This window comes from Pan paniscus, chromosome 6 (assembly GCF_029289425.2).
Source record: "Pan paniscus chromosome 6, NHGRI_mPanPan1-v2.0_pri, whole genome shotgun sequence".
NCBI classification, from domain to species: Eukaryota; Metazoa; Chordata; class Mammalia; order Primates; family Hominidae; genus Pan; species Pan paniscus.
In genome coordinates this window covers 60,466,265-60,478,928 of record NC_073255.2, presented here as the reverse complement: position 1 = coordinate 60,478,928, position 12,664 = coordinate 60,466,265, and the positions used below count along the sequence as shown (strand labels likewise).

Sequence of the window (12,664 nt, the reverse complement as noted above, 5' to 3'; positions counted from 1 at the left end):
CCCTACAGGGCAGTACCAAAGAATCTCTGAATTGGAGACACCGGAAAAGCCAGGTATCTGAGGCCTCCTCCACAAGTTTGAGAAGCATGAAATACAGATGTCTGGCTTGACAAACACTTCTGGATGCCAAAGTAGGTGTTAGAAAAAGAAAACTAGGTTAGAGGCAGACTGTTGGACCCTGCCACCCCAGGTGAATGAATGATGCCTGTGCTCAAACCAGAGTAGGTGAGATGAGTCCCTGATGGCAGATAAGAACTGCGCATGCACGAGCCAGAAAGCTACGGAGGGCCTGGAGTTTCTAAGCCAGGCATGTAGCCCTGGTCCAGAAGCACTGGTCAGTGTCCAGCCAACCTTTGGGTCACCAAGGGTATTCTGAGAAGTGTATGGCCATGCAAGCCAAAAAACTTCTGCATCTTTTCTGTTCTTTTTTTTTCAACAAATAAGTGTTTATTGAGCACTTACTATGTGCTAGGCACCATTCTGGACCCCCCAGAAAAAAAAAAAAGAGGCAGCAAACACAAATTCTGAGGGTGAGGAAAGGGGCAGTTGAGTAAGACAGCTGAGGGCAAGTGAGAAGCCTGAGGTGATGGGGGGCTCTGCCTTAGGCCTCCTCTTCAGCCTCCTTACTGAAATCCTCTTCCTCTTCTGTGGTAGCATCCTGGTACTGCTGATCCTCAGAGACGAAGTTGTTCATGTTGCTCTCAGCCTCAGTGAACTCCATCTCGTCCATGCCCTCGCCTGTGTAGCAGTGGAGGAAGGCCTTCTGGTAGAACATGGCAGTGAACTGCTCTGAGATGCGCTTGAAGAGCTACTGGATGCCAGTGCTGTTTCCGATGAAGGTGACAGCCATCTTGAGGCCATGAGGTGGATGTCACAGACAGCTGTCTTGATGTTGTTGGGGATCCATTCCACAAAGTAGCTGCTGTTCTTGTTCTGCACTTTGAGCATCTGCTCATTGACCTCCTTCATGGACATCCGACCACTGGAGACAGCAGCCGTGGTGAGGTATTGGCCGTGGCGGGGGTCACAAGCAGCCATCAGGTTTTTGGCTTCGAAGACCCGCTGGGTAAGTTGGGGCATGGTGAGAGCTTGATACTACTGGCTTCCACGGCTGGTGAAAGGGGCAAAGCCAGGCACAAAGAAATGGAGATATGGGAAGGGAACCATGTTGACTGCCAACTTGCAGAGGTCAGCACTGAGCTGGCCAGGAAGTGGAGGCAGGTGGTGATACCACTCATGGTGGCTAAGATGAGGTAGTTCAGATCCCAGTAGGTTGGTGTGGTCAGCTTCAGATTGCGGAAGCAGATATCCTAGAGGGCCTCATTGTCAATGTAATAGGTCTCATCAGTGTTCTCTACCAACTGATGGACGGAGAGGGTGGCATTGTACGGCTCAACCACGGTGTCAGATACCTTGTGTGAAGGTACCACACTGAAGGTATTCATGAAGCAATCAGGGTACTCTTCTTGGATCTTGCTCATAAGGAGAGTGCCGATTCCAGAGCCTGTGTCCCAGTCAAGTGAGTGGGTCAGCTGGAAGCCCTGAAGGCAGTCACAGCTCTCCGCCTCCTTCCATACCAAATCCAGGACCGAATAAACCAGCTCAGCCCCCTCTGTGTAGTGGCCTTTGGCCCAGTTGTTGCCTGCCCCATACTGATCAGAAGCAAAGTTGTCTGGTCTAAAGATCTGGCCAAAAGGACCTGAGTGAACAGAGTCCATGGTCCCAGGTTCTAGATCCACCAGGATGGCATGAGGAACATATTTGCCACCTGTGGCTTCATTGTAGTACACGGAGATGCGGTCCAGCTGCAGGGCATTGTCCCTGTGGTAGGTGCCGGTGGGTTGATGCCATGTTCATCACTGATCACCTCCCAGAACTTGGCACCGATCTGGTTGCCACAGTGACTGGCTTGGATGTGCACAATTTCCTTCATGGTTAAAATTTAATTTTTTTGCTCACCTCAAGGTGTGTATGGAGCAAGAAAATATGTAATTTTTTTTGCTGCTAGTCGCAGGCCGAAAGGATAGAATGTGCCCCAGAGGCTGGAGCAGTGAGGTGCGAACATGGTGGCAGGAAGGTTCTGAGAGCTTTTCTGTTCTTAAAATTTCAGAGAGACAGTGTCCAAATAGGACTTGAATGGAAGACTGCCTAATATTACCAGGTTCCGTAGACATTTGGTTCCTTCATTTACCCTGAAACAGTCAGCCAAGTTTCTCTGCTCCCTCCTATAGGAGAAGTGAACTTTTCCCAAATGCCAAGGGAAGAGATGGCCCTGACACGTAAAGTCCAATGTATAGCCGCATCTTCCCGCTCAGCCGGGTCTTGGCGTGTTGGAATCTGTAGTCTCAGGAAACAATGTAGCACAATTGATCAGTCTGGAATGTTTAAGCATACAGGGCACAAGTAAAACCATAACTGGAAATTAATATCTACACACATATAAATGCATACATTTTAAATGAAATAGGAAACACTTACAAATATATCATCAACATATAAATAAATAGAAATTAAAATATAAATATTTATACATACGACATTGTAGCACTGTCTGCCAGTTTGTGGTGGTGCCTTTGCATGCAAGCAGGAAGAAATTCATATATATTATAAATAATAAAATATAGATCTTATATGTAATAACATAAAAATATACATTTATGCATACATAAATATATAAATACATGTTTGTATAAATGTGCATGTAATAAACATAATGCAAACACACACACCAAACACACACAGATGCGCTTATATTTATACTACAGGCCATAGGGCTAGCTTTTCACCTACTGGCAGGGGAGGGAACCAAAACGGCAACAGTAATCTTTCCCTGCAATTTCTATCTGACCCTACACCTGTAGCAAGCACTAAGCCAGAGAATTTTAATCAGAGCAGCCCAAATTCTGTCACCTTCCACTGGGAAAGTTGTTTACTTTTCACAGATATGTCAATCAGGATAAGCGCTTTTCCTTAGAACACCTAAGGTGGGTGTATAAAATGGTGTCCCTGTATGTCTGGGTAGAGAAAGGTCTTTTTGCAAAGAGGAAGAAAGGCTAGATCTGAGCCTTCAGGATGTCCTGGGGTCAGTGTGAGTATTGGTGAGATAAAATGGTACTGGGCTGGAAAAACACGTAGGCTAGGGTAGGACCAGCTCCTCTAATACCCTCCAATATGTCCCATGAGGTGAGACAAGATGGTATCTCCTGTGAATGGCCCCAGAATAATAGGAAAGCTAAATATTCACCTCCAATTTTTTTCTCCCTCTGAAAAAATAACATGGTTACTGGAAAACACTGTGTGTGGCACTGTGCAGTTTTGGGAGAAGAGCAACTTGGTCAAAGTGAAATCATTCCTCTTATGCTTTATGTATGGCTTCTCTCGGTCTGTAGTTCAAGAAGATGTCTCAGATTCATTCTCAAGTTCTGGGATATTTACAAAGATACTCTAAACTGTGGAAAATTGTTAGTTGAATTTCTGTGGAAGTAAGTAGAGTGAGACAGTTTCTATTCTAACAACTTGCTGACATTACCCTCTCTGGTAACAAATATCTTTAAAGAAGCACATTTAAACACATTATTGTATACTATACAGCTTGGTAAACACTTAAATTTACTGAATTAATACAGTTAACAACACATCTTTTAAGTAGCATTCTTAGATTTATCTTTCATCATATAAACACTTCACTACATACATTACATACGTTAGATCCACTCATTAAAATAAAAGCTTTTTGCCATAGAATGTTTCTTACCCAAAATGCAATGGAAAGAAACATCTTTTAAAAAATATGCTTGGTTGGCCATGGTAGGGTGGCTCATGCTTGTAATCCCAACATTTTGGGAGACCGAGGTGGGGCAGATCACCTGAGGTCAGAAATTTGAGACCAGCCTGGCCAACATGGTGAAACCCCATCTGTACTGAAAATACAAAAATTAGCGAGGTGTGGTGGCGGGCACCTATAGTCCCAGCTATAGGAGGCTGAGACAGGAGAATTGCTTGAACCCAGAAGGCAGAGGCTGCAGCTAGCCGAGATCGCACACCACTCCAGCCTGGGTGACAGAGTGAGACTCTGTCTAAAAAAAAAAAAAAAATGCTTAAACACTTCACACATGTATGATAGCTTATTAAACACTTAAATTCCCGGAATTAATCCAGTTAACAACATATATTTTAAGTGACATTATCAGTTTTATCTTCTTAACATGTGCCTGCAAACCTAGTGAGGTGTATGTAGTGAAATATTAGACGTACTCTCTAACATAACACACTTAACAAGAAAGATTTTTAAGTGCATAATTTTAAAAATCTATAAATAAGCATGTTTAAGGACTTCATTACATACTTTATAATTTGGCAAACACTTGCATTTAATTAATACTTACATTCACTGAATTAACACTATTATCAACTCATCAGTAACATTTTTAGAATCATCTTTTAAGCATGTGCTTATAAACACTTTACAGTGAGCCACATTCACTCACTGATGTAACAATTTTCAGAACAAAGCTTTTAAAATGCATGGAAAGAGGCTGGGCGCGGTGGCTCACGCCTGTAATCCCAGCACTTGGGGAGGCTGAGGCGGGAAGATCACCTGAGGTCAGAAGTTCGAGACTAGCCTGGCCAATATGGTGAAACCCTGTCTCTACTAAAAGTACAAAGAAAATTAGCCGAGCCTGATGGCATCCACCTGTAGTCCCGGCTACTCGGGAGGCTGAGGCAGGAGAATCACTTGAACCTGGGGGGCAGAGGAAGTTGAAGTGAGCCAAGATTGCACCATTGCACTCCTGCCTGGGTGGCAGAGTGAGACTCCATCTCAAAATATATATATATAAATAAAATAAAATGTGTGGTAAGAAAAATCTTTAAAGAACCATGTTTAAACACTCTATTACATACATTCCAGTTTGATAATACTTGCATTCACTGAATTAACATAGTCACCAACTCATTTTATCAATGACATACTTAGATCATCTTTTAGGCATGTGTCTACTAACTATTCCCTACATAGTATTACATCCACTCACTGAAATAACACTCTTCATTACAAAGCTCTTAAAATGAATAACAAAAGCATCTTTTAAAACACGTTTAAACACATTATTGCATACTTTATAATGTGGTAAGCACTTGCACTCAATGAGTTAACATAGTAACCAACTCATCTAATAAATAACATTATTAGAATTATCTTTAATGTAAGTGTCTACAACCTCACACACATATCCACTTACTAGAAGAACACTCTTCACAACAAAGATTTTAAGAGGTATAGTAAGGAACTTCTTTAAATAAACATATTTAAACATTTTATTATATATTTGCAATTGGGTAAACACTTGAAATCACTAAATTAATACATTTACAAATTCATTTTTCCAGCAACATCTTAGAAATATCTTTTAAGTATGTGTCTACAAATACCTTACTACATGTTACTCATTTAACACCCTTCACAGTAAAGCTTTCAAAATTCATAAGGGCAGTGACATCACCAAAAAGGCTGAGTAGAAGCAAGCTGGTTTCCACTTCCTGACCCACAGGAAATCTTAAACAAATGCACAGCACCAAGATTATCATCAGCAATATCACAGAACTCAAATATGTGAATAAGATAGTTACTGAAATAATGGAGAAGTGAAAAAATCCATGCAGACATAAAAGAGTAAGACTTTTATATTCCTGACATCCTAGCACAAATCTGCCAGACACCAAGTGTGCAGATAATTTTTCACTATTAAATCTTACTAGACCAAAAAAAAAAAAAAAAAGATGAAGAAGAAGAAGATTAAGGAAGACAACCAGCTTTCCCATCATCTTGGGATTCCAGGCAGAAGACACCCACAAGAAGTATAGCCAGTGCCTTAAGGGAGAAAAACTCCTGAGGACACCAGAAACAAAGAGATTAGGTTGCAACTAGTATCCCCAGCCTGGGAAATTTAGTTATTTAGCCAAAGGAGATGCCAAATCACAGTGGCTGTTCAGTAACACCATGCTGTAGGAGCTATTTCATAGGTTCTCAGACCACAAATCCCTAGCTAGCCTTGCCAAGCTTCCCTGGTATTCCCTTTAGGACTTCCCTCATCTGGCACAAGAAGTGCTCTGAATGGTTGCTAGAGCTGAGGCAAACCTGGGATTAAGGTGCCATCTAGTGCCAAAAAGGAGGTAGTGACATAGCAAAAAGGATATTCAAGGTAAATTGCAAACAATCTCTAACACACCCAATAGAAAATAAAACAAGCCAGATAGAGAAGATTCGAATGAATAACTAATCCTTTAATGCAGAGACGTAGATGTACATTCATAAGAAAAAACAGCAAACAAAAAAACTATAATCTTCCCGAGTGTACAAAGCAAGAAGCCACTGGCCAACACTAACTAAACAGTGATAGGTGGACTCTCTGATCAAGAATCCAAAATAGTATTTTTTTTTTTGAGACAGAGTCTTGCTCTTGTCACCCAGACTGGAGTGCAATGGCACGATCTCGGCTCACTGCAATCTCTGCCTCCCAGGTTCAAGTGATTCTCCTCCCTCAGCCTCCCGAGTAGCTGGGATTACAGGTGCCCACCACCATACCCTGCTAACTTTTGTATTTTTTTAGTAGAGACGGGGTTTCACCATGTTAGCAAGGCTGGTCTCGAACTCCTGACCTTGTGATCTGCCCGCCTCAGCCTCCCAAAGTGCTGGGATTACAGGCGTGAGCCACTGCACCCAGCCCCAAAGTAGTGTTTTTAAGGAAATTCAGTGATATACAAAATAATACAGAAAAGCAATTAAGAAATTTATCAGATAAATTTAAGGAAAAAGATTGAAATGATTTTTTAAAAACATCAAACGGAAATCCTAAAACTAAGAAGTATATCTGCTGAACAAAAATTCATGAGAGGCTCTCAGTGGCAGATGCATCAAGCAGAGAAAGAGATCAGTGAGCTTAAAGACAGGCTAATGGAAAATACACAGATGAGATAAAAGAATGAAAAGTAATAAAGCATGCCTATAAGATATAGACAATCACATTGAAATAGTAAATCTAAGAATTACTGGTGTTCAAGAGGAAGCTGAGCAAAAGCAAGGAATAGAAAGTTTATTCAAAGAGGCAGGGTGCAGTGGCTCATGCCTGTAATCCCAGCACTTTGGGAGGCTGAGACAGGTGGATCACTGAAGGTCAGGAGTTCCAGACCAGCCTGACCAACATGGTGAAACCTTGTCTCTACTAAAAATACAAAAATTCGCGGGGTGTGGTGGTATGCAGCTGTAATCCCAGATACCTGGGAGGCTGAGGCAAAATAATTGCTTGAATTTGGGAGTCAGAGGTTGCAGTGAGCTATCATGCCACTGCATTCCAGCCTGGGTGACAGAGTGAGACTCCTTCTCAGAAAAGAAAAAGGGAAAAAAAGAAAGTCTATTCAAAGAAATAATAACAGAAAACTTTCCAAAACTTGAGAAAGATATAAACCTCCAAGTATAAGAAGGTCAGAGATCACCAGACAGAGTAAAGCCAAGTAAGATTACCCTAGGGCATAGGATAATAAAACCCTCAAAGGCCTAAGACAAATAAAATACTAAAAACAGCAAGGGAAAATAAGTGAATAATATAAAGGAGCTCCAATCTGACTGGCAGCAGACTTCTAAATGGCAACTGTCCAACCCAGGAGAAAGTAGGAGTACATGTAAAGGGCTGAAAGACTAAAATTGTGAACTGTGAATACTGTAACCAGCAAAGCTATCCTTCAAACATGAAGGGGAGATAGTGTTTCTCAGACAAACAAAAGTTAAGAGAATGCATCTCATCAGACCCATCTCACAAGAAATGCCAAAGAAATTTCTTCAGTCTGAAAATAGAAAAACGCAAATGTGCAAAAAAGAAAACATCTAAAGTTATAAAACTCATTGGTAAAAATAAGCCAACAGACAAACTCAAAATTTTGTAACTGTAGTATGCAGTCCACTTATCACTTTAGTATGATGACTAAAAGACAAATCTATGAAAAACAAAAGTATCTACAGAAACCTGTTAAGAGAGAAGAAATACAAAGATACATAAAGTGACACAATGAAATTCAAAATGGGGGGAAGATGAAGTGTAGAGCTTTCTTAGTTTATATTATTTTCTTTGTGATCAAAGTCATCACTTTAAGATATTTTTGTAATCTTCATAATCACAGAGCAAAATTTTCTAACAAATACACTGAAAATAAAAAAGCAACAAATTAAAACACAGTACCATAGAAAATTAACCACAAAGAAGAGACAGTGAGAAAGAAAGAGAGGAGTTACAAAACAACGAAGATACAAATCACAAAACGACAATAGTACTTATTTATCAGTACTTATTTATCAAAAGAATGAACTCATTTTTTCAATTGAAAGACATTGAGTGGATGAATGAAGAAAGAAATGAGATTCATATATACACTACCTACAACGAACCGATTTCATCAATAAAGACATGTATAAACTGAAAATGAAAGGATGAGAAAAAATTCCATGCGAATGGAAACCAAAAAAGAGCAGGAGTAGCAATATTTATATCATATAAAATAGACCACAAGTAAAATGTAAACAGATAAAGAAGGTCACTATATGATGATAAAGGGGTCAATTTCGAACACCCCAGTGGAGAAGCTGAGGTCAACATCAGATTTGAAATATTTAAGGTGGATACAAAACTATTTCAGCAATGCAGACAATTAAGTGTGGTGTTGTGGGCGATGGTGCTATTGGTAAAACAAGTCTCCTGATATCCTACACAACAAACAAATTTCCATCAGAACATATGCTGACTGTACTATGCAGTCACAGTTATGATTGGTGGAGAACCATATACTCTTGGGCTTTTTGATACTGCAGGGCAAGAGGATTATGACAGATTACTACTACTGAGTTATCCACAAACAGATGTATGTCTAGTCTGTTTTTCAGTGGTCTCTCCATCTTCATTTGAAAATGTGAAAGAAAAGTGGGTGCCTGAGATAATTCGCCACTGTTCAAAGACTCCTCTCTTGCTTGCTGGGACCCAAACTGATCTCAGAGATGACCCCTCTACTGAGAAACTTGCCAAGAGCAAACAGAAGCCTATCACTCCAGAGACTGCTGAAAAGCTGGTCCGTGACCTGAGGGCTGTCAGATATGTGGAGTGTTCTGCACTCACGCAGAAAGGCCTAAAGAATGTATTCGACGAAGCAATATTGGCTGCCCTGGAGCCTCCAGAAAGAAGAGCTGCAGGTGTGTGCTGCTATGAACATCTCTCCAGAACCCTTTCTGCACAGCTGGTGTTGGCATCATACTAAAAGCAATGTTTAAATCAAACTAAAGATTAAAAATTAAAATTTTTTTTTGCAATAATGACAAATGCCCTGCACCTACCCACATGCACTCGTGTGAGACAAGGCCCATAGGTATTAAGGTGCCATCTAGTATGCCCCCTTCCCCCTCCGAGTACTAGTTAATTTTGAGTAATTGTGTATTGTCAGAAAAGTGATTAGTACTAGTTTTTGTTTTGTAGTTTGAAAAAAATTTTTTGTTGGTTTAAAAGCAAGACATACAGACTAATTGGAATTGTTGAAGCTGCTCCCTGGTTCCACTATGGAGAGTAATCTGGGACATCTTAGTGTTTGGGGGTTTTTTTCCTCCTCTTTTTTTCAAGGACTGTATGTGGGGTTTTTTAGTCTTGTTTTTTTTTAATTAATTAACCAGTGGATAGCCCTTAAGGGGAGGAGGATGGATTGATTCCACCTTCCACTTTCTAGATCTAGTTTAGAAAACATATTCCCCATCTGGTGCTCTTAGGAAGGAGTATAGTAAATGCCTCATTTAATAACATACTCCTTTTTGAAAGTTGCCCGTTCTCTCCACCCTGGAGTAGATCCAGTATTTGATGAAACTCATGAAAGTGGGTGGAGCCTGTCTTGTCCCGCCTCTTTTCTAAGACCAAACTATATGTGATTGTGACTTTCAAGGACATTTGTTTGCCATTTGCTGATTTTTGGGGGAAGTTAATTTCTAACTTCTTTCACTGATAAATGAAGAAAAGTATTGCACCTTTGAAATACACCAAATGAATTGAGTTTGTAATTTAAAAAAGTTTTTCCCTGTCAAAAAAAGGGTATCAATTTACCAAGAAGATATAACAGTTATAAATATATATTCAAAACAAGTACATAAAGCAAACATTAATAGATCTAAACAGAGAGAAAAACTGCAATATATCAATGGTAGGGTACTTCAACACTCTTGAGGAAGGAACAGATTATTCTGACAGAAAATCAGCAACAACCACAAAATTGGAGTTAAGCTACACACTTGACCAAATGAGCCTAACTGACATTTACAGAACATGTCACTCAATTGCTTCAGAGTACATATAATTCTCATCAGCATGTGAAACATTCTCCAGGCCTATATAATAGGATACAAAATAATCCTCAACAAATGCAAAAAAAAGTCAAAATTATATCAAGTTTTTTTTTAACCACAAGAGAAAAGAACTTGACAACAATAACAAGAGGAACCTTGGAAACTACACAAACACATGGAAATTAAAAACATGCTTCTGAATATTCAGTGGTTCAGTAAAGAAATTAAAAAATTTTTGGAAACAAAAATAGAAACACAATATACAAAAAAACTGAAGAATACAACAAAAGCAGTGATAAGAGGGAAGTTTATAGCCATAAGTGCCTACATTTAAAAAAAAAGAAAGGTTTTATGTAAACAATGTAACAATATACTAAAGTAACTAGAAAAGCAAAAACTAAATCCAAATTTAGTAGAAGGAAAGAAATAATAAAGATAAGAGGAAAAATCAGTAAAACTGAGACTAAGAAGTTATACAAATGACCAATGAAACAAAAAGTTGAGGATTTGAACAGATAAACAAAATAGACAAATCTTTAGCTAGACTAAAAAAAGATAGAAGACCCAAAGAAATAAAATCAGAAATGAAAAAGGAGACATAACAACTGATACCACAAAAATGCAAATAATTATTAGAAACTATTATGAACAACTGTATACCCACAAATTGGAAAACCTGGAAGAAGTGCATAAATTCCTGGACACAAACAACCTACCAAGATTGATCCATGAAGAAATAGAAAATATGAAAAAAACAGTAAGAGTAATGAGATTTAAGGCATAATAAAAAGTCCCCCATCAACAAAAAGGCAAGGATTTGGCTTCAGTGATGAATTCTACCAAATGCTTAAAAAGGAACTGATACCAATTCTATTCAAATTCTTTAAAAAATTAAAAAGATGCCAGGGGCAGTGGCTCACACCTGTAATCCCAGCACTTTGGGAGGCTGAGGCGGGCGGATCACGAGGTCAGGAGATCGAGACCATACTGGCTAACATGGTGAAACCCCGTCTCTACTAAAAAAAAATACAAAAAATTAGCTGGGAGTGGTGGCAGGTGCCTGTAGTACCAGCTACTCAGGAGGTTGAGGCAGAAGAATGGCTTGAACCCAGGAGGCAGAGCTTGCAGTGAGCTGAGATCGTGCCACTGCACTCCAGCCTGGGTGACAGAGCGAGACTCTGTCTCAAAATATATATATAAAATAAATTAAAAAGAAGAGAATACTTCCAAACACATTCTATGAGATAGCATTTGCCTGATACTAAACCCAGATAAGGATATAACAACAACAAACTACAGGCAGGACAGTATCTTCAATGAGCATAGACAAAAATGTGCTCAAAAAAATACTAGAAAATCCTCACTCAATCCATATTGAAAAGATCATTCACCATGATTACATGGGATTCATCCCAGGGATGCAAGCATGATTCAACATATATGAATCAATAAAATCTCATATATCACATTAACAGAACCAAAACAAAAACCATATTATTATTTCAATCAATGGTTAAAAAGCATTCAACTTCATAGTAAAATAAATATAGTATATAGTAAATATAGTATAATTAAAATCCAACTTTATAGTAAAACATTCAACAAACTGTGTAGAGAAGAAATGTACTTCAATGAAATAAAAACTAAATATGACAAACCCACATCTAACTGCAAATGAGAAAAATTGAAACTGTTTTCTCTAAGCTTTGGAACAAAACAAGGAGGCCCACTTTTACCACTTTTATTCAGTATAATATTAGAAGTCCTATCCAGACTTCTAATAGTCAAGCAAAAGAAAAAGAAATAAAGGGCATCTAAATTGGAGAGCAAGAAGTCAAATTATCCTTGTTCTCAAACAACATGATCTTGTATTTAGAAAGCCCTACATATTCTACCAAAAAATGGGTTAGAACTGATAAATGAATTCAGTAAAGATAGGGATACAAAATCAACATATAAAAATCAGTAGCATTTATATATGCAACAGTGAATACTCTTAAAAAGAAATGGGCTGGGCGTGGTGGCTCACGCCTATAATCCCAGCACTTTGGGAAGTCGAGGCAGGCAGATGGTTTTTAAAAATATTTTAAACGAGTATCTTTAAACACTTTATTACATACATTATGGTTTACTTGCCACTTACACTCACTGAATTCACATTGTTAACATCAGTTTTTAGGAAAATTATTAGAATCATATTTTAAATGTATCTACAAACACTTCATTACATACATATGTGTTAACTAACATAACCCTCTTCACAAAAAAGCATGTAACATATATAAGAAAAAGTTTTTAAGG

General features: G+C 38.8%; 2 pseudogenes; one reads left to right on the top strand and one right to left on the bottom strand.

Annotated features, from left to right (window-relative positions):
- Nucleotides 1–457: 457 nt before the first annotated feature.
- On the bottom strand, nucleotides 458–1,933 carry LOC100977004 (tubulin beta chain-like; annotated as a pseudogene).
- Nucleotides 1,934–8,465: 6,532 nt separating this feature from the next.
- Nucleotides 8,466–10,941, top strand: LOC129398424 (cell division control protein 42 homolog; annotated as a pseudogene).
- Nucleotides 10,942–12,664: the final 1,723 nt, after the last annotated feature.